General features: G+C 38.1%; 1 protein-coding gene and 1 long non-coding RNA gene across 5 annotated transcripts in view; one reads left to right on the top strand and one right to left on the bottom strand.

The window, feature by feature from the left end:
- SLIT2 (slit guidance ligand 2) overlaps window positions 1-27,230 on the bottom strand; it is a 384,281-nt gene that overhangs the window by 307,782 nt on the left and 49,269 nt on the right. The gene's annotated exons all lie outside the window — the stretch shown is intronic.
- Window positions 14,875-19,746, top strand: LOC146400335 (uncharacterized). The gene is made up of 2 exons (XR_014812213.1): window positions 14,875-18,064; window positions 18,344-19,746. It is a non-coding gene; the product is annotated as an uncharacterized LOC146400335 (long non-coding RNA).

Raw genomic sequence — 27,230 nt, 5'->3', positions numbered from 1 at the left:
CACAGAATGTTGAGGGCAGGTTCCATTTTAGCTGAACTCAACTACCTACATATATATACGGGATTATTTCCCTCTTCTGCTTCTGTTGCAGAAAAACTCAGAACAAAGAAACAAAATTTAGACTTAAATCCACTGCGTATGTGCCGTAATGTACCAAAAAACGTTTTTCATCTTGTTTATTCAATGTATACAGTTAAAGCTCTAACTTTATCACTTTGAATATGAATGTGTATACAGATAAACATTTATCCTGATAATTGTTTCCAATCCTTTAAATGTTAATGTCTTCATTCAACACAGAATCCATTCTCTTCTCCGTCTGTACTACTCTCTTCAACTCCATTTGACTGAAAAGGTTAGGTGACTCTTGCCTGAAAAGCACAATATCAGGATCTTGATATGCGTAAATACTCTGGAAATCCAAGGTCACAATATATTTTTAAATCTTCTACAGAGAAAATTAAATTGTTGGTATTGTTGTCCGTATGGGAGATTCCCACTCTAATGGCCAGTCTTTCACATAGAAGAAGACTCCTCTCAAACAGGAAGATATTTAGTCCTTTTATCTGCAAAATGGAAAGAATGAAAGTACCTACATCACAGAATTTTGATAAGGATCTGGAGACACGTCTCTATGAAAGTACTTTGCAAAACTGTGAATCATCTTTAAAATGGTACTTATTTACTTAATCCACTGATGCAGAAGATTCCTCTTACAAACACTGTCCCCTGAGAGCAGTGGTTAGAAGCCAATGTCATATGGACAGGGGGTAATAAAGTTTTGAGGGTGTTCAATACCATTAGTGTGTGGAGTCCAGAAAATTCACCATCAAAGACTATAAAGAAGCCCCAGGCTAGACACTATGGGGAATTAAAATGGGTCTTAGACATTGACTTTCTTTTTCAAGAGCTTATTTGGGGGCAGAAGGCCTGAAATATAATGATTAAAGAGAATAATGCATGATCACTCTTAAGCAAATAGCTATTGCCACTGAAATCAACCCTAAGTTTTCCTTGTGGTGGAATTTCATGTGAGTGAGACCAAAACCTAGACTGTGAGACATGGTTGGATTAAACAAATGGAAAAAAAAATGATGAACAATTAAGAGATGCCCAGAGGGCCCTGGGATCATAAAAGGCTAAGCTGTGAAGGAGAGAGTTCAGGGAAAAGAGGAAAAGAGGAAGCATGAAACTGGCATCTCATTGGCCTTGCAGAGGGGGCTGCGTCTACGTACTCCATGTTTTGTGGCTCTTCCCTCATGACTCCAACCATAAATGGACATCAAGTGTTATCCAGTGTTTCTGGTGGATTCTCTCAGAAAGCTATCTCATCTACGCAGCCTCATTGGGCCCTAGGTCTCTATGTATTTATGTCTTTTGGCCAGTGGGTCAGAATCCAGTCTCTGTGAGCCAACACCCTGAATGGCTGGGAAAGGCATTTGGATTTCATGACTTCTTTCTACGAAGACTAGGAATGGCGTAGCCAGGGAGGAATTTCCTGCTATCAACTGAGGCAAGAGGTCTCTGTGCAAGCCAGGCACAGAGGAAGCAAGAGAAGTGGCAGATCTGAAAGACAGAGACAACGGCAAAATCAGCAGAATATTGGAAATTAATTGGTTATCAAATGTCTCAGTGATGTGTAGCCTGGGCATCTAAGGAGAACTTGGGGATCATGAACAGAAAGAGGAAAAACATGAGGAGAAGCTAGAGGAAAGGTGACGAGTTGGGTTTTAGATGGTTGACTAGAGTTGCCTCAAAGAGACAGATAAGCATGGGGGGCACAGAGTCAGAGATAAATGGCAGGGAACCTGAGTTACAGATTGGAATGAGATAAAAACATCTGTGCATCACTTACAAAATGTAGTATCTGACAGAAGGCCTCGGTGTTAGTAAAGGAGGGTGAGGAAGAAGCTCTACACAGAAGGAAAAAATCCTTCCATTAGTTCACAAAAACAGGACGAGGAAAAGGGAGCAGGAGGGGAATTCAGGCAAGCAATTAAAAAGACTATCAGATTTGGGGATAAGAACGCATGGCAAGTGAATATTCAGGACTCAGCCTCACCCAGGAGGAAGGGAGAAGAATGTGTGTGTACACTGAGTGGAAGACAGAAGATCAAGAGTACCTTGAGGGACAAAAAGGAGAAAACCAGCAAAAAGGGGGGGTGGGGAATAAAGATGGAGGTTATGCAAAGATTGGAGGAGTAACTGGCAGAATAGAGAGGGTAAGATGTATTCACTGATCTCAGGTGTTACAGAAACACTTGTGTTCTGCAACAGGAGGGGAGGAGAAAGGTCGAGAGGTAAATAGAAGAAATTTTGAGGAACACAGATAAAATATTTCAGGAAATTAGGTCGGCTGCCTAGCAAAGTAGAAAGTCAGACCATTGCTGAAGTAAGAAGTCAAGGCTTAAGTGGAAAAGTGTTAAGGTTTAGCTGGGTCAAAAGGTGACTTAAGGGCAAGAAGAACTAGAATAGGAAGAAAAGGGAAAGGGACAGAGTCATAAGGAGCATAAGGAACAGGTGCGTGAGCATAAGGAAGAGGGCATGGGTGCTGTGGTTAAAACCAGACATCCCCCTATTTCCTAGGCTTTACATTTATACTGCTGTTAGATCAGAATGATAACTGCTTATGAAAATTGCTTTGCAATACCAATATTTTGTATCTTAAATTAAAATAATAAATATATATGCAACAGACTTCTCGATATATGTACTTGACCAAGACACTACAAGATCAACAGACTATAATTTATAATAATGGGAATTGTGGTAACAATAACAAATTATGTGCCAAGTACCTAGCTTAGATTAATTTTTACACACAAAGAACTCAGTACCATCACTATGACCCTTTTAGGTATAAAGAGCCAAGAGCTTAGAAATGCTACAATGTTAACGTGATTTAGGTTATAAGGATAGTAAATGGCACGCCAGGGATACAAACTCAGGGCTGGATAATTCCACTATGATACCGTGGATCCTCATTTCTGTTCATCTGTTCATTGGGAGACCAGCTACATCTTGCACCTGAGAATTGATGTGCCCTGTGCCAACGCAGGAAGGAGCTGAAGAGAGGTGCAGGAGCTGAGGATGCAGCAGCTGGAGGCGGGAGTCACGATGAACAGGACAAAGACATAAACAGACCAACTTCTCTCACGATGAACAGGACAAAGACATAAACAGACCAACTTCCACCTCCTTCTCTACGTTTACCTCCACACGTTCCCTATTACCAGCCTGACTCACGAGACAGTGGAGAGAAATGGTGTGGGTCCACACAACTGACCAATAAGCTGACTGATGTTCTCGGTGACAACCTTCCTTGAGCCCAGACATCTGATGTGAAAGGGCTCTTTGATCACTGGTGGGGATCCAAACATCTCTGAGGACCCTTGAAGCCCTCAAAGATCTGCTGGACCATCATGGCCAAGCTTTGCTGAGAGACAGAAACATCTTTATCAAGGAAGACACTCCAAACCAAGGGCTCTCCCAGGAAGGTATTTCCAGGAAGGGTTTTCAGGTTTGTTGTTGTTTGTTTGTTTAGTGCTGGCCCGAAGGCAGTACAGTACTAACCCCTGAGGGGTTGGTCATGAGAAAAGGGTGTCATGAGAAAAGGGTGACTTACATGAAAAGCAGAAAAGAGAGTCATGAGAAAAGAGTGGCTTACATGAAAATCCATTTGCAAACCCATTTTATTCAACTCTTCAACAATCTTTAGTGAGTGACTAAAATGTGCAAAGAAAGCCCTGGGCTGGACAATGTGATGCTGGCGGAATTTCAGATTGCAATTAGCTAAAAATCACAGGCAAAATAAACAAACAAATAAAAAATTTTAAAACGTACAAATAAATATAACTCCAAACACAGTGAAAGAAATTAGTGGCATTATTACTGTTAAACAGCCATTTTTTTTCCAAAGTGAAAATCAAAAGGATACATCCATCCTTTTTTTAATGTACTAACCTCTCCCGCTTCTCATTTCAAGTTAGATCTATAATAAGAGTGAAAGGAAAAGACCTGAAAAACATGAGCAATTTTATAGTCTAATAATCACATCTCATTTTACCACCTGTCTTGGAGAGCCTTCCTAGTTTTAAATAACATTTGCAAGTACAATAATATTTCTGTACGAGTACAATGGATTGTGTAACAAATCGGAAAACACAGGAACTACTTAAGAGAAATATTTAGATTGTGTCTAATTTAAATAGATAGTCCATTGGGCAAGGACTGTGTCTAATTCTATATTAGGTACAGCACATTGCGAAATGTTGGCACTCAATAAACGTAAAATAATAACAACAGCCTTTTCCCCTTCAAAGTATATAATTACATCTACCCCCTACTGTGCACCAAGCTCAGTGACAGATCTTTTGTTTATTAAATCCACAGCCCTGAAGGCATACAGTACCGCCACTTCAATACGAATTGCAGTGAAGTCCTCTCTCCTTTAGGTAAAACTAAATATCTACAAATCCCTGAAGAACATCTTAATTTAGCAGTCCACCAACTATATTCCTTAACCAAATGCAGAAAACCTTTTCAAAGTCCCCAAAGTGGAATCCAAACACTGAGTGGACATGTGTTCTCAAAGTGAGTTTGGAAATATGTCATGGAATAAAATTACTCTTAGCTAATTTACCATTTCTCTCTCCTAAAGAAACATGTCAAGCTGCGGAGCCAAGCTCTAAAGCTTTATGCAGGAAACATTCAATAGGTTCCCATGCTTGTGTTCAAAGTACGCTATTATCCAAGTAGACTGAACTGAGGAGAAAAAAAAAAAAATGACTCATGTACAGCTCTATCCGAGACATTTGCACTACAATGAACTAAGCAAAGCAACAGGTCAAGTTAAAAAATATTGCAATAAAGCAAGAGCGGCCGAAGCCCCTTCAAGGGGAATTTTGGACTGGAAAGCCCTTTTGCTTCGTTTCATCATTATTTGCTCCTAGTTCCCCGTGTTTGTATTTGAATGCTTGCACTTGAACATTAGTTTCCCAATCACCTATTCTACATTTGGTATTGATGAAGTTCAACATATGCTCAGCAATTCACTGCTGCTAAAATAAGAAATGCAAATTCAGCTAAGTGCGCTCCAAGTCTAATGTTAAGCTGGGCCAGGGTTCCTTTGTAGTTTTTGTAGAGTATTATCATTAGTAGAGAAGGGTTAATGGCAAAGGCCGACGATTGTTTAAAAATTCACATTACCAAAGTGGATTACATTGCATCTACTGAGGGGATCAACAATGTAAGCCTACACTAAGCCATTATTGCAGAAACAAAGCTTTCATTTTAAGCCTTTGGAAACAAGCATAAAATGGACAAAAGAAAAAATTCGTCTGATGTAAGAACAAGGCAAGCACTACATGCTTTTCATCCTTACTCAGTTTTAGAGCCATGATGAATGTGCAAAAAAATGGACCATCTCCCCAAAGAACGCATCATTAAATTATAACGTATCAGCATTTCGGAAAATGCTCCTTCTCTGTAGTTAGAAATCCAACAGAAATCCTTTATTTAAATGTCTTTTTCCTTTTGTGGAGAATCAGTCACGATGTGGAGAAGAACATTTTTAGGACTGTCTCACCATTTGTTCTTTCATCTTCTAACGAGAAGAAAAAGAATGACTTTGAAAAATACATTCTCCCAGCCCGTGTCATAGTTTACACTTCGAGGAAGAAATTCATTACAAACAAAACTGGTATGTGGTAACTGAGTGCTAACCCCTCAGTTACTGACAGGAACAGGCCCTGGCCAGAAGCTGCATGTACTTGCTAAGTACTATTTTCCACAGCAAATTCAGAAGTGCGTGACAGACAGCCCATCTTACAGATGTAGAAACTGAGGCTCAAAATGGAATAATGCTACCTAAAAATATTCACGAGAATTAAAAATGCACAGTACACCAATGGATACCAATATGTAGGTAAAAAATATGCACAGCAGTTATTCTAGTAGATTTATTAAAAGAGAATATATGATACATGTATAAACATATAAAATAATATATCTATTATTTAAATAAATATACTATGTAAAATATATAATTTTATGTTTGATCATTAAATATTTAAAGATAGATTTCATTTAAATACATAAATATAATAAGACCTAACACTTTCACAATGAGAGTCCTGGGAATAAAGGTCTACTAGATGACTTTTTTCTGCTCAGCATTCTGGGCTTAAAGCATGGAAGTTTTATTAGAGTTTTTTTTAGCAGATAACTGTAACTGAGGCTTGTTAAACTAGAATATTTAGTCCATCAAGCATAATTTCCATGGTAGTCATTTTTGTAGTACATCTAAACTGCCCTCTGTATCTTAGTCATTGTTTTTCATACATAAAAAAGTCATGTATAAACATACCTAAGCAACATTTTCTCTGGTCCCTCAGCAAAATCACACCCTTGCTGCTTCACCTCCTTATATTAAGTATGTATTTAAAGGTTAGGAATAGAAGGGTTTTTTATTTCAGGATAAACATTGATAATAAGTATGTAATAAAACCATAATCTATGCTGAAAAGAAAAAAAGTGACATGGAATTGATGACAAGTTTAGAACCTGCAGAACTATAAACCCCTTGTAGGCAAAAGACTCACGAATAAATCTTTGTTTCCCACGTAAGGCTTAGCAAGCAATAAACCCTGGAATACCAGAGAATGAATGCATAAAGTTCATTAGGCCTTGCTCAGCTCGCATTTTTGGGGACTGGGAGGAAGTTGGAGGGAGGTGACTTTATCATGGACTCTGTTACTATCCATGCTTGGCTCACTTCTACTACCAAAAAAACAGAAGTCCATGCTAAGCAGGAAAGTCATTTCTAGACAAAAGCACCTTGCATACAACAGCTCTCAAAGTGTGTGTATATATATATACATATATATCATAATTAATAAGTAAATATTAAACATACACATAGAGAGAGAAAGAAAGAGGGAGATACACATACACACATATGCAGGTGTGAAAAGTCCTTGAATATAGAGTTCTCAGCACATTTCAATTAATGAATGACTGATATATTTACTAAACACCTACTATAATGTAAAGCATTACAGTAGATTCTGTATTGACCTCCACACTGATAAGGGATATACCAATGAAATTCTAAATATCCTAAATTTGTAATGGCTTAAAATTCTAATTTTTCTATTTTGTGTTTCTTTCACATTATGCATGACAACTGTAATAACCCAAAACAAATCAGAGAGAAGGTCAAGTGCTATGACTTCCCATCATCTCCCATCAAGTATCCCCTCAGTGAGGTAAGAGCTTCAGGTACTTTCCTCCCTTTCTCCATGTTCGCAAAACATCTTCAAACTTGAAATAACCAGTACACAGAATTACTGAAACAAAAATGTAGATCCTAAGTTCATCGCAAGCCCACCTGTTTTCACTTAATAATGTATCATAGACATGCATCAAGTTTAATGCTGATAGCTCTAACTCATATATATATATATATATATTTTTTTTTTTTTTTTTGTCATCTTTTTAAGGCCACACTCATGGCACATGGAAGTTCCCAGGCTAGGAGTCGAACTGGAGCTACAGCTGCCAGCCGACACCACAGCCACAGCAACTAGGGATCCGACTCAGGTCTGTGACCTACACCACAGCTCACTGCAAAGCCAGATCCTTAACCCACTGAGCAGGGCCAGGGATTGAACTCGCATCTTCATGGATACTAGTCAGATTCGCTTCCACTGAGCCATGACGGGAATTCCTTATTCCATCACTTTTAATATCTAGGTAATGTAGCACATTTTGGATTCACCATACTTGATTGAATTACTCTGTTATGAATGAAAATTCATGATTTCCCAAGATCTTTGTTCTCACAAACATTGATGAAGAACAGCTTTGAAGATGGATTTCAAATGTTAGTGCATTTGTGTTGAATGTTCCTTTATTGAGACTTGATTTTTTTTTTCTTAGCTTTTTGTTATTACACATAGTAATGTAGTACAGTGCTGAATATATGGTTCTGCATATTTGTAAATTTATTTCTCCAAGATAGATCACTAAAAGTGAAACAGATAAATAGGGGATATGATCACATTTATTTTTATTTTTTAAATTTTATTAGGTAATACATTTGGCTTTCCAAAAAAAAGTTACAATTCTTATCACTACACACTACATAGAAATTTGCTTCTTTTCCCCATACCTTCACCAAAAGCAATACTTCTCCCTTTTGCCAATTTTTTTTTTTTTTTTGTCTTTTTAGGGCCATACCCACGGCATATGGAGGTTCCCAGGTCAGGGGTCGAATCAGAACTATAGCTGCTGGCCTACGCCACAGCCACGGCAACGCCAGAATCCAGATGCGTCTGTGACCAACACCACAGCTCATGGCAATGCCAGATCCTTAACCCACTGAGCAAGACCAGGGATCCAACCGGCATCCTCATGGTTACTAGTCAGATTCATTTCTGATGAGCCACAACGGGAGCTCCCCAGATATTTTTTTATTTACCGGTGACTTTGGGCTGCCTTCCATGAATTTATTAGCATTTTCAGTTCTTTTGTGAATTACTTGTTAATATAATTTACTCACTTTCCTTTATATTCTTTGTCTTTTTTAATCAATTCATAAGACCTCTTTTTACATGAAAAATAAATACCCCCTAACCTGTTCTACTCTTTCTTCTTTCCATTACTTCATGGGAATATGAACAGAGAGCAAGCTAAATAAACGGACAGCCCACCTTGTTGGACTGGTTTAAAACATGAGTGACACTGAAAGAAAGTTTTCAATGTTCGCTGTCTAAATTATTAAGCTGCACAATGTCTGAGGTTTTTGTTTTGTTAATTCATGTATCTTGAGAGCCTGGCAGTATTTCCCATCACAGCTCAGGGGTAACCGAGCCGACTAGTATCTATAGGGACGCAGGTTCAATCCCTGGCCCCATTCAATGGGTTAAGGATCCGGCATTGCCATGAGCTGTGGTGAAAGACAGATGCGGCTTAGATCCTGCATGTCTGTGGCTGTGCTGCAGGTGGGCAACTACAGCTCCAATTCAACCCGTAGCCTGGAAATTTCCATATGCCCCGGCTGAGGCCCTAAAAAGACAAAAAAAGAAAAAAAGAAAAAAGAAAAAAGGCTTGCAAACACTAGGAACTTGGTAATTATCTACTTATATATTTATTTGATATAGAACATTTTAAAATAAATGTATAAAACTTCCTTTCCAAGTGGGATGGAAGTTGTTCGCCCTCTGTCATTAAGTAGTGTTCCTAATCATTAGCACATCTTAACATTTCATTTAAACCTGAGAGGCAGATACTGTTACTTCGTATTAAGGATGAAAAACCGGGAGTTCCCGTCGTGGCACAGTGGTCAACGAATCTGACTAGGAACCATGAGGTTGCGGGTTCGGTCCCTGCCCTTGCTCAGTGGGTTAACGATCCGGCGTTGCCGTGAGCTGTGATGTAGGTTGCAGACGCGGCTCAGATCCCGAGTTGCTGTGGCCCTGGCGTAGGCCGGTGGCTACAGCTCCGATTAGACCCCTAGCCTGGGAACCTCCATATGCCATGGGAGCGGCCCAAGAAATAGCAAAAAGACAAAAAAAAAAAAAAAAAAAAAAAAAAAGGATGAGAAAACCAAGACCGGGAAAGTTGTCCAAGATAACACAACTGAAAAATAGAGAGCTGGGATATAAATCCAGGTTTTTCTGACACCACACTTTCTACTATGTCATCCTGCCTAGCAGAATGTATATCTGACCTGGGTTGGCAGAAATATGCTTACCATCATTCACTGTCCCAGGACTGAGAAACAACCTAAGGTCTACACACCAAGAATATCATTCTATTCACTGTTCTTGGTTTGCAGATTTTAATCAGACCTAAAATATTTATTTTTGTGACTCAAAAAATAGCTAAAAACATGGACTCTAAAAACGCTTAGGCAGTGACGTGGATAAATTTTAAAAGAAAAAAATAATAGGAAGCAGAAAGCAGTAAGAAGGCAACTTTCTAAAAAAAAGCCAAATATTCTGCCGAGAGACTACAGGAGAATATGATTAACTAAATCAATGTGGTTTTTGAACAACATCTTACAACTGGTCTAGAAGCACCTATACCAATCACAGAAACAAAGGGTCTCTCAGTTATGTCAAATTCTAATACAATCATATAAAGATTGTCAAAGACAAATGTTTAACAATAAAAGCATAAAAGCATTTCAGGCTACAAAATAAATTTAATAATAACTTTAAGTAAGAAAGAGGTAAACTTTATTAACCAAGTTTGTGTTGTGTTTAGACATGAGGTTGAGCTGTAAATTAAACCTCATTTCTTTGAAGGGACAATTGTCTAGGGAGGGGTGTGTGTGTGTGTGTGTGTGCATGCATGTATACACACTTCTAAGCTGTTAAATGACATAGTTTAGTCATTTCTACTGAATAACATGTGATTAGCATTGATTTGACTGTATTCTATAACTCCAGAATGTTCTTATTCATGCAGTGGAAGCTTTTTTTTCTTCTTTCATTTTTTAAGTGCTATTTCTCATAAAAACTGCCAGGGATTATTAGTGATTGGTTATCACAAGTTCACCTAGGTGTTTATAATTAGAGGATATGATAAAAAAAAAAATTCTCAGGCAAAAATGTTGGATTTTTTTTTTTTTAACATTCAGACTTAACATGGTATGTTTTCACTGTAAATTAGATCAAAATACAAAGCTCTCAGCTAAGAATTTGATAAAGGCAAGCAAAGACACAAATAACAAACTATTAGCTAATATACCATCATCATGCTTGGGGGTTAATAGATTCAATTACTGGGAGAAGGCAATATTGCCACAGACTAAGTTGGCTAATAGTACTGAAGGAAAATCCTCCTACCCAAAAGCCACATAGTTTGCTGTGGCAATCTAAAGCCTTTGGTATTATTCTATGATTAGGGTTAGAATTTTCTTTTTTTTCTGTCAATCTGTGAGAGAACATTCTTATAAGACAAGAAAGCTTAGCTTACAGGTTGGTGACCCAACATATTTTAGATAGCTAAATAATAATAGCCTCTCTACTGAAAGTTAAGAATCACCAACAATTATCAATTTCGTATAGACAGAAACCCATGAAAATTACTAGAATGATAGTTAACTATTAAAACAAAATAAATTTGCTGTACCTTTGTCATTTGAAGAGAGATGAAAATATTAATTATAAATCCTACTCTAAATAATAGTTTAGAATTTTTTTCTCTTAATATATATTTATCTAAAACTATAGCATATAATTTCTATAACATTCTATGGATGGTAATCACTCATGAAAATATCTGGAGAATGTTAAAGTGATAATCTAAAAAAATTGTACTTTTCTGAGACAAACACATTTCTATTTTCAAAAGACATTATACACAGCCACAACATTTTTATAACTCTGCAATGTAAAGTTAGGAAATCTGTATGAGAACAGCTAAAGGGAATTTTCCTTTTCCTGATGAGGAACTCACAATATGATTTAATCATGAAAAGAAATGCTTATCTGGTATTATACAATAAATAATTTCTTATAACTTCATTCTAATGTTTTATCACAATGACATTTGATTTTCATGAAATAGTGTCAATTCAATAAACTCCTGAAGTGACTTATAACTGTAACATTCTTTCCCAGGAGCTATTTCTAGAAGTTTTAAGAATGTGTTTTACCCAAGTCCTTTGTTTCTTTCTTTGTGTTCTTAAAAGATCTTCAAAACAACCAAGACGTTTATTTTACAGACGTTAAGAACTTAAATGGAGCCAAACATGCCATTTCTAAAATCCAATCATGATAGGAAACATCAAACTTAGCTCCTCCGGGCGTTAGTTTTCTTTTTGCCTCAAAAGAGGAGGGAATATTCCAGTCTCGCCTTTGGTCCAGCCGCCCTAGAACTGCCCCCTCCTCTGCCATCCCTGCCAACTTTCTGACCCAGCCGCCCACACAGCAAACTGTGTGCGGTGGGGACAGAAGAGAGAGGAGAGCGGATGGCAAGAAACAAAAAAGGCCCAGGATGATCTGACGAAGAAGAAATTATAAAATGCTCAGTGTTTCACTAAAGAATACATTTACCATCACACCGTCAGATACGCACCACAGTTTTCCATGATAAGTATTCAACTCTTCTTGGTTCACATTAAAATACCTAAAGAAGTGAGTAACCTAAATTTTCCATACTGTAACTTAAAACCAGATATTTACCACAGCCAGTGGAAACCCAATATCTGATCCTATAAGAAAGAGTTTCATTTTCTTTAAAATAACACTCTGAGAAACTGTTCTGAAAATACAAACTTCTCATGTTGCACACCTAAACTGTCATGGTCATAAAAATGAGACTAAATTCTTTAGCTAATCTTATTCGCGAAATATTTCGTGTGCTTTTAGAAAATACCACATCGCGGCTAAACACCATTATTCCATTACGTCTGAAAATAACCAGTGGCTTACGGCAGTAAACAATTCAAATTGCATTCCTTGTATTGGAAAGCTAAAGTGCTTACAGAAATAGAACTGATATTAAAAGCCCTGAGAAACTCAATATGTTTTGTCTGAATACTAATTCATCAAATAACTTATTGGATACACATTTATAGTGGCTTAATAGAGTATATTTGAAACAAAATGACATTAATTTTGCAAGCAATCAAGCCTCAATATTCTGTATAATTTTCTAAATATTCTATAAAGAACAGTCCATTTCAATTATAAACAGTAAAACACAACAAAGAAAACTCTCCAACCAAACTAGTACTCTTCACTGTCAGTAACAGAATGTAATATAAGTTTGAGAAAAATTTAGTAAAAATGTTTTAACTTTATAAATTGGTTTCCATACTAACCTGTACTGGAAATACAATCAAAATGCCCATCTACAATGCACCATGTGCTATCTAAGCCTACTACCTCATTTTTAATTTCTAACATTGCCATCTTAATACAATATATTCCCCAGTATTTTATCTCATTTTTAAAAAGTTAATGAGTTAATGTCATATTTACCTGTAAACATAAACATCTGAGGGATAATCTTATAACATTTGGGATGTACAGTTGAAACTTCAAAACTTGTCTTATTCCCTAAATTTTCCTACACATATACATTTTTTATCAAAATGATTTTAAGTATCAAATATCGAGTCCAGTTCACAGGGACGTATGGACTCCCTCTCCTGTAAGAGGTCTGAGAATACAGATAATAATAAACACATTCCCTTCTTCTGAAGATTTATAAATAAAAGCTAACTTGAAACTAAGTTAGAGAATGAGTCCAAGAACCATTAAAAGAGCTTTCAGCATAATTACATGGGGAGACTTAGGTTTGGGACAGAGTATTCTGCAGTAATTGGGGCAAAGCCATGATGGGAAGGAAACGTGTCTCCAGCCAGCAAGACCATTTTAGACTAATGTAATAATCCAGGGCCATGGGAAACAGGCTAGGAAAGGAAGAGAAAGATTCAAGAAATACTTGGGAGTCCAAATGGCCAGGGATCCAGGTTTACTGGATGTGAGGATGAGAGGAACGTCCGAGTCGGACACCAGGTCTGTATCCTAGATGACTCAGGAAATGATGACGCTGGGAACTTCAAAAAAAACATAAAGGGAAGAGGACCCATTCCATTCCATTAACTTTTTAAAAATGTGATAAAATACTGATGAATATACTGTATCGGGATGGCGGTGTTAGCAATTAAAACTTGAGGGGGGTGAAGGAGTAGAGAAAGAAAGAGAAATTTTTGTGCTGGTAAGTCTGAGTTGCTAGTTTTTCAACCAAGTTTGCAGGGTAGCCGGTATTTTCTGCCGTGAATCTGAAGTTCTGGGATAGAGATCTAAATGTGAGGGGTGATAGGGGGTGGTGTGGTTTAAAACAGGAAACTTGGTGAGTTTATCCAGAAAACATGTATAGAATGAGAAAAAAAAGAGAAAGAGAAAAAAAAAATCTGAGGACATGTTGGTGCTCAAAGAAAGGATGGTGCCAAACGCAGTTCAGTGGAGCCAATGGAGACTAAGCCTGGCCCCTGCGCTGGGTTAAAGGGGATTCAGACCATTCCCAGTAAGTTCAGTAAAAATATCTTTAGGGGTGTGGCGAAGGGTGGAGGTTATCACAGTGGACTGAGATATGACACATTCAGTAGCAAATAGATAATAACAACAAAATGTCTCGCTGTTTAGAAACGAGAGAAGAGCTATAGGATTTCAACATGCAGAGAAGCAAGAGGAGATTCAATTTGTTGCTTCCTTTTTTCTTTTAAGGACAAGTAAATCTTGATGATATTTACAGACAGAGGAAAAGGGTTAACAAAAAGCAATAAGCTAAAATATAGGAGAAGTGGAAATAATTGGTGAAAAATAAACTGAGGGGGATCCAGAAAAAAAATAAAGAGATTAGATAAAAACAAGAAGATCGCTGACTCATTCTAAGACTGTTAAGTAGGGATGTGAGAAATTTCTAGCCCAGGGGAGTCTAGCTAGAGGTCCTTCATGCATTCCTTGGTATTCTTACTATAAACCTTTTCACTGCTGCTGGTGAAATACTTGAGAATAACTATATTGTACATAGAACATTTATTCTTTTAACAAAAATAACTATAATAGGATTTTTGGCAAACATTATTTCAGTTACAGGTGCAACACTCGTGTTAAATGTCTAAACCTAAAAACCAAGGAAACTGGTTTATAAACTGGAAGAATATCATTTAGAATTCTGAATTAATAATGATGTTACAAGCCTAAAGTGTCTTAGGAATGGCACGATTCAGACTTATTCTCAAAACTCCCCAAAATAAGACTTACTGAAAAATGACAAAATCATTTTTGTTTCATGTTAGTAAATAAAAGAAAATGAAAAGCATGCCTTTATAGCATCAGGTATTCATTATATTACATAAAAATAAATATACATGTTTGCCTTTATATACCTACACATGCACACATATAAGTATATAGTTAGAATCTTTTTTTTTTTTCTTCTTCCTTTTATTGACACACCTGCAGCATATGAAGTTCCCAGGCTAGGGGATGAATCTGAGCGCAGCTGTCAGCCTACACCACAGCCACACCAACACTGGATCCAAACCGCATCTTCAACCTATGCCACAGCTTGCTGCACTGCTGGATCCTTAACCCACTGAGAGAGGCCAAAGATGGAACAGGCATCCTCACGGACACTATATCGGGTTCTTAATCCTCTGAGTCACAACGGGAATTCCTATAATCAGAATCTTGACACTACTTCATACAAAATATAAAAGTGTGTAATTTTAGAAACAGTGCTTTACCAACATTTTTATCAGTACATGCATATGCAGAGAAATGATGCCCATAGAGAAGCCTGTGTTTACCAAGCACCACCACCGTCTACTAGATGCTATACCCATTCTCTAGTCCCCACCGCTAGTCTTCCAGAGGGTTAGATCCCCATTTTACAGAAGGACTGACTAAAGCTCAAAGAAGTCAGGTCCATGTCACAAAGCTAAAGAGTGTCAGAGCTGGGGTTCCAAGCTGCTTCTATTTGACCTCAAAGTTCTTGTTTCTTTCACCACCTTGGTTCCTCTCATGTATTTCCAATCTGACCTTATAGACTTGGTCATAGGGTCATATCTACTCTGCTTTCATATCTACTCCACATTCTCCATCTACTCTATCATATCTAACCTATGGATCTGTTTCTGTGGCTTAACACATCAGGTTACCTGCTGGGACCTCAGAGGGCTCCAGGGACCCTGCAATGAGATGACAGCCTCTCATACTCTCTTCTGGTCACTCCCACCCAATGAAGGGATATTATTTGGACTCCACCTTCTTGTTTCTTAACCTTATACTCCTTCCTTGCTGGAGGAGCCCTTCTCTCTTTTCCTTAGGGAACTGCTAATCCTCCAAGGCCCCACCACCTCTCCAATCTGTATTCTACAAGGTGCATCTCTCTCCAGGCAGATGACTGTCCCCTCGCCATGGACCCACAGGACAGGCTTCAAGCACTTATCACCAGAAGCATAATTAATCTCTCCCCAGCTGGAGTGAGCTTTTCAAAGACAGGGATAGTATTTTATTCAATGGAGAGTCAATAGTTCATAAAGCAGTGTGTAGCACACAGTAGGTAATAACTTTTTGCTGTGTAGTAAAAACACCATGGGCTTTGAAGGCTGTGGAGTGAGATTGGGGGGAGGTGTCCTTAAATTCCAATTCTATCCCACACCATCTGTGTGAGCTTGGGCAGGTCATAGCTTGTGGGCTCCATGTTCTCATCTTCCTGGACACCTTGCCCCGCTTAAAAGTTGCTAGAAAGATCTCAAGAGAACTGACCCCCAAAATTAGAGTCCCTGGCACACATTTAAGTACTTAATAAATGTTGGCTCCCTATTTTTCACCCCACCTTCTTTTTTTCTTTTTTTGTCTTTTTTTTTTTTTGCCTTTTCTAGGGACGCTCCCGTGGCATATGGAGGTTTCCAGGCTAGGGGTGTATTGGAGCTGTAGCCGCCAGCCTACACCACAGCCACAGCAACTCGGGATCCAAGCGTGTCTGCAACCTACACCACAGCTCATGGCAACGCCGGATCCTTAACCCACTAAGCAAGGCCAGGGATCGAACCTGCAACCTCATGGTTCCCAGTCAGATTCGTAAACCACTGAGCCACGACAGGAAGTCCAACCCCTACCTTCTTGAATGCCCGAAAGCAGCGGAGGTAAGGTTGAACAAAAATAAGTGCATTTACTGATTTGAACAAATATTACTCAAATGTTCCACAAGAATAAGAAACCAGATGAACATCTGCACTCAGAGGGAAGTTGAGGATCCCGTGAGGAAAATACAAATGTTAGGCAAGTAATGATTTTTTTGAAAATAAGGTAGAAAATCAGGTACTATCAATTATGCATGGCTATCACTGGAGGAACACAGTGGAGGGTGCAGCTACTTTGGTTGGGGAAATATCAGAAATGGTCACCAAATATCTGGAATATTTTGTTTTGAAGAACTGGTTATAAGTTGGAGTCATGCATATACAAGAAACCTAGGCAAAAGGTTCAGTATGAGCAAAGGCACAGAGGCAGGAGAACAAAGGACTTCTCTAGGAATAAAGACTGGATGGATATGACTTGCTAGTGCCCAAGAAGCAAGAGAAAGTACAGTGGGATAAAGACCTCAAACTCCAGAGAAAAGAACCCTGCACACCTACTGAAAAATCAAACACAATTCACTATCTGGTTTGTAATCCTCATGTTTCCTAGTTTGAGTCCCTCTCCCCTACTTAGTACGACTTTCAAAGTTATACACAAGAGGAAAAGGGAATTCAAACACCAATTGGTTTTATACATTGTGCACGGAAATGAATTCTATTTATTGATGTAGTTGAGAAAGGAGCAAACTTTATTTTTTTCTAAAGGAGTAGTTTCATTTCCTATTAATGCTGAACTATATCTGGCTATTCATCCCCAGCTTGCAGGATGTGGAGAATAGGAAATATGAGTAATGATAAAAAAAAAGTGTCTTGCATACAAAGTTTTTAAAATAAAAAAAAAAATTAACAACTTCCTCAGAGATGCCAGTGTCTTCCACTGACCAGTCCTCCTTTCACTGGGTCCCTGTGCAAATGTTCTACTGCCCCCTGCTGTTTTAAGTTTCAGAAGCTTTAAAAAAAAAAATCTTTTGACCATTCTTCACTGATGTAACTGATTCCACCATTTTTCTTTTCTTCCAGGATGACCAAAAGGCCTAGGGTTTATTCCTTGGCCCAATGAAATTTTGATAGCAATGAAGACATAAGAATTACGCAAAACTCTGTAGGAGTAAATCACAGCTTTGAAAATCTACACCGTTAGGCAATCCTATTGGCTATCATAGCTTAAGATTTCCGAGCTGTACATGTTCCCTAGGAAGTAGTAACCAATCCCTTAAAGGTATCATTTCCCTCTCATTCAGATGGAAACCCAAACTTTCTAACCCAAGTATACAAGCTACCTGTATAATTAGAGGCTTCCCATGCATGGTATTCTGTATATGATAGATTAAATGCAATATAAAGGATAAGCCTGGCTTATCCTGTGTTACTAAAATTTGTTCATTAACTTCAGTGTTTTTTTTTTTTTTTTTTTTTGTCTTTTTGCTATTTCTTTGGGCCGCTCCCGCGGCATATGGAGATTCCCAGGCTAGGGGTCTTATCGGAGCTGTAGTCGCTGGCCTACACCAGAGCCACAGCAACGCGGGATCCGAGCCGCGTCTGCAACCTACACCGCAGCTCACGGCAACGCCGGATCGTTAACCCACCGAGCAAGGGCAGGGATCGAACCCGCAACCTCATGGTTCCTAGTCGGATTCATTAACCACTGCGCCACGATGGGAACTCCTTCAGTGTTTTTTTAACATATGGTATAGACTTTAAATTTTTTCTCATGGGTTTTGATCTAAGCAGTTCCAGTTGAATAATTATTGTCTTTTCCTTTGGACGTGTGTGTGTTTATACCTCCCGTTACCATTCAGTATGTTAGGTCACAGGTTCTATGATAACGAAAAAGCAAAAAATAAAAAAGAAAGCCACTGCAGCTCCCTCTGTGGCACAATAGGATCCATGGCGTCTTAGGAGCACTGGGACACAGGTTTGATTCCCAGTCCGGCACAGTGCATGAGGATCCAGCATTGCTGCAGCTGTCTTAGGTCACAACTGCAGCTCAGATACGATCCCTAGACCAGGAACTCCCCATGTTGCAGAGCAGCCAAAAAAAAAGAAAGAAAAAAAAAATAGCAAAATAAAGAAAGCCATCTGGAAAGTTCTCCACCTAACAGTGATCAAATGTCCCGTCATTAACCTGAAGTATGGTTTTCTCTTAACACTGAATTCAGCAAACCCTTTCAAGTAACTTTTATGAACTAAAATGCAGGAAAAATATTTATTCCTCATTTCAGGTGTTCAGTTTCATGCACTAGCAAGGGACTACTCCCCTTGCATTTCCTATCTTTGCTAACTAACTCAGCCCAGATATATGAAGGCTATTCTTGATTCCTGTTTGAACTACACTCTGCTATGTTACAAAGCACTCTCGCACTTTGTGACCTAAAATGACAATCACTATCTGAAAATTCTGTGGTTTGAGTGGGAAGTTTTTATCCTTCACACGTAAATAAAGCTGGGCTGCTGAGCTGGCTAGAGGTTATGAAATGACCTAACATTCGGGATTGGCTGGGAGCAAAGATAGGACTGTTGGCTGCTGATCTTGGATTCACTCCACACAGTCTCTACGGCACTTCCTGGGCTTCCGCATGGCCCGGAAGCGGTTCCAAGAAGGTACACTCTAACTGCAAACACTCCAGGAGGATGATCACCAATATGCCAACATTTATCAAACCTCTGCTTGCATCTCACTTACCAATGTCTCATTAACTAGTATCAGCCACAAGGCCAAATGGAGATTTAACCAAAGGGGCTACACACCGGCCCATGAACAGTCTGCCTCAATCCTCCTTCCTTCACAAGCAAGTTCCTTTGAGTTCTCCTTTGAAATATTCCCCAAATACACTTATATTACTCATTTCAATCATTAGTTCTCTTTCACTTTATTTTCTTTCTTTTTGGGTAAATACCTGGCTGGTTTTTAATTAAGGGGGAGGGGAGGAAGAGTGGCATTTACTCAATGGATAAACATGTCTTGAGAAGTCCTGAGGAATACACTGCAGTTAGAACTGAGTGTGACACATGGCTGAACAAGATACTTCCTCTGCCCTGAGAGCTCAAATACTGCAGGGAAAAATAAAGAAAAATATGTCCCAAGTGCCACAGACCTACCCTCCTAATTCTAATTCTTTTTCTAGCTTACAGATTTCAACATGTCACAACTCTGCTTAAACATGTTCAGTGTTTGCCCCTGAGCACCAGATGAGATTCAAATTCTGCAGCCCTTCCTTTAAGGTAACTCAAGCCAGACTTGCCAGGTTCATGGTCCACTTCCCCTAATTTACCTCTCATTCTCTTTTGTGGCTCTGTGTCTTTATCCCCGCCCTTACCATCTAGCCAGTGTTCTTTCCCAGCCCTCAGCTCCAGGGATGTGTAATTTTCTTTTCAGAGTCACATTCAACTACTTTCCTACAAGGTCTCCCTAAAGACGGAAAGAAGGAATCACACACATACGCTTCTACAGACTGCAATCATCCCACTGTGGTTTGTGTGGTTGTCCTTTCAATGGATGGTAGGCTCCCTGTGGGCACCATGTTTATGGTTACGCAATCTGGCATTTGCCAGTCCTAATACAGCTTGGTACCTAGGAGGAAAGAGAGGAAGAGGCCTCTCATACAATTTCTTTCATTTCTATGAAACGGGCTGTCTTTTGTGTACTGTCTTTGAAAGAAAAATATCACAGTTGTAATTACATATTGAATTTCAGACATCAGAGCTTCTCCAAGATAAAATATGCTCTAGTGAGAAATGGGGGCTTATAAAGAAACTTTTCCCCTATGAAAAATAAAGAAATAAATGAAATGAATATAAAGAGCCACTACTCTTTAGTTCAATTCTTGTTTCAATGCCTTAGAATAAACAAGATGCCTGCTTTCCAAGGATGCTGGTAAGAGGTAGGGTGTACAGACCACCCAAGTCTTCGAATGAAATCCTGCATCTTTATGAATCTGATCTAAATAGTGAAGCTGTATTAAAAGTAAATCTTGCACAGTATAAAACTAAAGTATTCCATATAACAGTACTTCCATTTAAAATTTATCATGAGGATATATCCACTGAATTTTTTGCAAGTATAATATTTGAACTCATGACAAAATATGCTTCATATTAAACTTTAATCATAATGTAGTTATAAGATTTCAGTGAGTGGGTGGATTTTTAACATAATCAAATAGACGATGACAGAATGTGGAGTTCCCATTGTGGCTCAGTGGTTACGAATCTGACTAGCATCCATGAGGACGCAGGTTCAATCCCTGGCCTTGCTCAGTGGGTTAAGGATCTGGCGTTGCCGTGAGCTGTGGTGTGGGTCGCAGACCTGGCTCAGATCCTGCGTTGCTGCAGCTGTGGCACAGGCCAGCAGCTACAGCTCCGATTTGACCCCTAGCCTGGGAACCTCCATATGCCCCAGGTGTGGCCCTAAAAAGCAAAAAAAAAAAAAAAAACAAAACAAAAAACAAACCAGAATGCCAATTGTGAATTTATGTCATGTAAGAACCATATTACATGTAATCAGATACAAACAGTTGCATAATTCAATAAGCCATCAAATTCACAGCAACAAACCTTATTGAGAGATGAATGTTTGCTTTAAAACCACAAGGTCTTTTAGAGTCAGGTCCTGTTAACATTCCGTCTTGTTCCCCATCACCTACTCTTCTCCCTTGTTCTCTCACCCCACTGGATACACATGTCACTTCCTCTAGTGGGTGTTACACCCCCAACTTAAGCTCCCTTCATAAAAAGGGTCCTTTTTGGACGTGAACACGCTATCTTTGACATCATAGAGCAATTTCTATTCCCATACTCTGAGGCTGGCCCCTGCTTTGCATGGGTATGTCCTTCCATCCTGCCAACAGGGACTGTGTTCTATTAAACTTGAACATTCTGCTTTGCTTGGCATGCAGTAGGCACTGGATAAATGCTTGAAGACTGATACAGCAAAGGACTACCCAAAGTGAGGCCAGAATCTTTTCCTTTCTTAAGTCTTGCACACTCAACAAAACAACTGACATTTGTACTGGGTATTTTAATTTGAGCTAAGTCTTCATTCATACACTTCGGAATAAAATATTACAAATGGAAAAGCTACGAATTCTAGGATATAAAAAAGTTGATTACAATGTGAGTGATAGCACAATTCTGAAATGTGTCATATGCTTCTGCACCCTCTGGCAAAACGATGAAAAGAAACAAACTTTCTCTAGTTCTATTTCTGCCACTTACTAGACATGAAATCTTTCTGTAAAATGAGGTCAATAATATCTCCTCTTACCTCACAGAATACTAATATGAATATGCATTTGAAAAACCTTTCCCTAAGCTGAGCCATAAAGCTTTAGTATTATTGAGTCTAAAAGCTGATATTCAGTGTATTTTTTTTTTTTTTTGCCTGGAAATGATTGAGCCTGATGAACATTTAGCCCAATCACTGTCACGCGTATTGAGGGAGAATTTTCCTTTGAGAAATAAAATATTCATCACTTCTAATTATAAATGGTACTGTTGTCAAGACAACTTTTCTCATGAGGGATAGGATTATTCTAAAATAGTCTTCTTTAACAAATTTTTTAAAAATCTCAGCACTTATTTACAAATGAAAATACATCATCCCTACTAATGTCTCATTAATCAAAATACTCTCAGCAATTCGAAAGAAATGTTATTTGGGAGCTGTTTCGGCAGGGTTCTCTTCCTTAGCTCTACTAGGGAATTAGAATTCATGACACGAGAGCTTAACCATGTAGCACTTCAATTAAAAGCAGGGAGTCTGGAACTAATGCTACCTAAGGAGCAGGCACAGTAGAGTCCGCATGCCCCATTAATGTCTGGCTATTGGGGTAAAATGACAGTCTGAGGCATGAAGAACAAAAGGGTAATTGGATATAACAGGGATCTCATTTCAGCAAACATGAATCTACTTGGCCATGCGCCTATGAGCAGGATTCACTGCAGTCCTGCAAAACAGGAGACATTCTCATACTGAAACTTGCGTAAGATTCTAAGAAAGATGTATCCAAAAGAGTCAATATTCTAAATCATAAAAGTGCAGTGTTAATCATTATTCATAAGTTCATAATAATAAAGTGCGATTTTTAAAGCTCTTCCATACCTCTTCTGATTCTCTCAAAAACCCTGTGAACAAACAGGGCAGTGAGCATATAATTCCACATCGGAGAAAGCAGATTATACACACACACACACACACACACACACACACACACACACACACATACTCTTCAAGGTCTTACATCCAGTAAGGATTCACCCGCTCATTCATTCATTCATTTATCCACATTTTTATAAAGCATCTACTATGTGGCAAGCACTGTACTACGTGTTGAGGAAACACAAAGATTAGTGAGCTCAGTGTTTTAATTAGAAAATTATATAGAGCAGATCTAATTTTTTAAAACTCCAAATTCACTAAGTGCTATGGTATTTTCGGTTCCTAGTGGCATAATGATATTCTAGTGAAGCTCTAGGCATCACGGAAGTTAAGTTCAAAGAAAAAGTAAAGGGAGAGTTTCGCAGAGGAAAAAAAAAATATGTAAAGTTTCTCTTTTGTTAAAATCAATCAATAAGCTGGAAATTTAAAGCTGGAGATGTCCTCCTCTTGAAATATAAAATAAGCAAAATTAGTCATTAATTAGGTATTAAGTACAAAATATACGCCCATCACTATGTTAGTCACTAAATATATGGGAAAATAAAGACCAAAGCCTGTTATAGTTGAGAACACAAAGGGTGTGTGTGTGTGTGTGTGTGTGTGTGTGTGTGTGTGTGCCTGCAGCCATCGAAATGTGAGATAAACAAATACATTCATCAAATATTATAACCATATATTATATTATAATTAGCTCATGACTGAAAATGTCAAAAAAATTGCACAGAAAACTATGAAATAATATGTATTCTAAGCTGTGTAAACAATGTCCTTGCACAACATAACTCCTTGCTTTTGTCAAGATACGTGTAACTATCAGACTGAAAAGTTGTATAATCTCTGAGAATGTCTTATGACAAAATATCGCTTTATAGCAATACAAATGTAAGCAAAGCCATGCCACTTCCTTCCTTGAGAAGAGACCACAGAACCAAACAATTATGGAAATTCAATACTACCCTAAATGATTCATTGTGGTAGACCTTGCATTTAGTCAAAACTCTTTATTTTAAGGAAAGCAAGGAGTTCCCGTTGTGGCTCAGTGGCAACAAACCCAACTAGTATTCATGGGAATGAGGGTTTTATTACTGGCCCTGCTCAGCGTGTTAAGGATCCGGCCCTGCTGTGAACTGTGGTGTAGGTCACAAACTCAGCTCGGATCCCACATTGCTGTGGCTGTGGTGCAGGCCGGCAGCTGCAGTTCCAATTGGACCCCTAACCTGGGAACTTCGACACGCCACAGGTGCGGCCCTAAAAAGACAAAATAAATAAATAAATGAATAAAGAAAGAAGGAAATAAAAATAAAGAAAGCAAGGTATGTAGTTTTTCTAAACCTCCATATAATAGAGTCATTCGATGTCAACTATTTTTATAAATTTGATTAGCTTAAAAAGCAGAAAAGATACTTCCCATCTTTATTAACCTAACTATAATATACTGTAGCCACAGGACTTTTGTGAGCATTAAAATGTTTCTATTTTCCACAGTGACTGCTACTGTGAAAAGAGTATAAAATTACCTTTATCTTGAATAAAAATATCATACACTTGAAAATAATGACCTTCGTTTCACAGTTTTCTAGGTATGACTATAATAGATTAATAAATTTAGTATTACAGACTAAAAGATAATCAGCACAAAATACTGCATCATCTTTAATGATTATCTGTTATGGGGCCCTGTAGATGACCAAGGAAATGCTAAAATATTTTTGGCTTAAACAAATAGGTAACAGCAATTATGTCCAGCAACTTCAGTAGAATATGGAACTGGCTCCCCCTATTGGGCCTGAAAAGTCCACATTTTGGATGATCACATAACAGATCCTTTAAAAAAAGCCAAAATGTTGTGAGCCACACGGGAAGTCCGACCCCCTTGCTGTACAGTGGGAAAATAAAAAAAAAAAAAAGCCAAAATGAACAGCATGAATAATGTAAACAAAATTGAAGACCTACGAGCATATTGGAAATCTATACTTGTTTACAGATTTTATTTTCATATTTTATTTTATTTTTTTCATTTTTCTGGATAAAAAGAAACCATGAAAATCAGCACACAGTCATCGGAGAACACTGAAATTAATTTTCAATTTCGTGAAACAGGTAAAATGCGTAAACAAGGTATATAATCTCATGAATGCCACGGTCTTCTTTTCTCAGCTAGAAAACACACATTGTCTGTTCAACTGAACACACAGAAAATAAAACCACTGTTGGGCTTCACTAAAAGTTTTATCAGAAAGAATGTTCTGGTAATAAAATGTATTTTTTCCCTTGATACATACATGCATTAGAAAGAACATGTTGGGTTTTGTTTTGTTTTGAAGTGTATATGTTCTTATTGCTCAGAGCAATGCAGAGGTTTATACCTCTTAAGAAACACCTATATCTCTTGAGAATCACTGTTAAGATTCAGCCCTTGCGTGGGTTGTCTTTAACCTGCTTGCCCCAACAGGTCTGTCCGAGAACAAATGGAGTGACAAGGGTGGGAATTAATACAGAGCAAAGAAAACAAAAACAATAAAATCTCTACTTCATTATCATGTAGGATACTAGGGAAAACCCAATACACAAAGCCACTGAAATAAATGTAAAATTACAACTATGAATAACAGCAATTTTACATAATTGAAAAATAATGCAATAAATTATGATCCCCTGTTTGCAATCTAAGAATTCATTATCCACCTCCCCATGATACTGTCTCACCTCAACACAGGTTCTGAGAGCTACTGTAAAAAAACTACCAAGTTTAGGAGTTCCCTGGTGGCCTAGTGGTTAAGGATTTGGCAGTTGTCACTCCTACGGCTTTGATTTGATCCCTGGCCCAAGAACTTCCACATACCCCAGGTATGGCCAAAGCGGCGGGTGGGGGGAGGCAAAGTTTGACATAAATATGGCTTTGAAGGGTGACAGAATGGAAAACACTTAAAAGTCACAACCAAGCTCAAATATCCTCAGCAAAAGCAACCACATCAAGATACTGCTGTCATACCCTAATTGTCTTTTTTCTTCCTTCATAATTTTTATAATGTTACCTTGTTATTTGTCTTAGTATTTGGTCATTTAGAAAGTTGAGGTTAATAAGTCTTATCAAAACTCCAGAACAATAAAACAGTCAATATTGCATTACCTACCGTGAATCTGTTGATGCGACTGCTTTCCTTACAAAGGTCAGGTGAGATAACCTCTGTGGCCCTGGCCTTCACTATCAGTGCACAGGAGGGCCCTGGGATACTGCATAAGCAGAGTAAAAGGGACAAATACTAAAAAGAGTTCCTTCTGAAAACTCTACGAACCATTTTTTTCCAGAAAATGGATAGAAGATATCTATCACCACACCCTTGCCCGCACATATGCCTTTAAAACCCAATACTCAAGCAAGCCTTGGTACTTGTCTTAGATACACAGGGATTAAACAGGCTGTATGTACTGGCCTGGGAACCGAACCAGTATTTATAACATTGTTTCTATGGGAAAACATGTCCCAAATCCTAAATAACTTGACAAACGTTTGGAAAATAATGATATAATTTTTTTTCCTTACGAGATATATTAGGAAGACAGTATATAAATTACAGTTGACTTAGAGTCAATTCATGTTGATTTTTTTTTTTTTTTAAATCTCCCACTTTCCCTTCACAGTCTGGTAAAGGAAGGAAAATGCCATGATTTATACAGGTATATAATTTTTGTCTGCAAAAACTCTATGGGATTCTTAAAATTAGCAGAAGAATACGTACTAAATATCTAGCAACCTTAATCTAATTTTACCATATTCGCCCTACCCTATTTCAGTTAGTCCTACTGGCATTTATTAGATTGAAATTTTGTCTGGGGAATCTCAAAAATGCGATTTTCCAGATTTTGCTGGTTAGCAAACACAGATTTTACTGTACTTGGTATCTCTTTTATCTGGAATGAATCGTCATCTGCTGGCAAATTGCTCATTTAAAACATCCAAGTTCTCAGCATTCAAGTTCAAGGGGGAAAAAAAAAAAGAATATTTTGTCTCCAAACTCCGAGGCAATCATTTGAACATTTTAGAAATATAAGATGGTTACAAACAGAAGAATTTCTTCCAAACTTTAAAAATCAGGAAAACATCCAGTTTTACTTCAGATAAATCCTTTACTTTTGAATTTACTACAAGAGCTGGGAGCCATTTTAAAAGAATCATAACTTATAATAGCACTCATCTATTTTTACTCACTATTTCAAAATATTTTATCAAAGCAGGCTGTAATAAAGATTTTTCAAAAAGAAATGGGAACTAAGAAGTACATTAAGAAAGGCATGTGAATTAAGAAAACTGCGTAATGGAGTTCCCGTCGTGGCTCAGTAGAAACGAATCCGACTAGGAACCATGAGGTTGCAGGTTCGATCCCTGGCTCTGCTCAGTGG

The sequence above is a fragment of the Sus scrofa genome, chromosome 8 (assembly GCF_054392235.1).
Source record: "Sus scrofa isolate SSC_HxYL_T2T_F1_AM1 chromosome 8, Sscrofa_HxYL_maternal_Yorkshire_Landrace_v2.0, whole genome shotgun sequence".
Classification (NCBI taxonomy): Eukaryota; Metazoa; Chordata; class Mammalia; order Artiodactyla; family Suidae; genus Sus; species Sus scrofa.
Note: the sequence above shows the minus strand (reverse complement) of the source record. Positions and strands in the feature narration are given on the sequence as shown.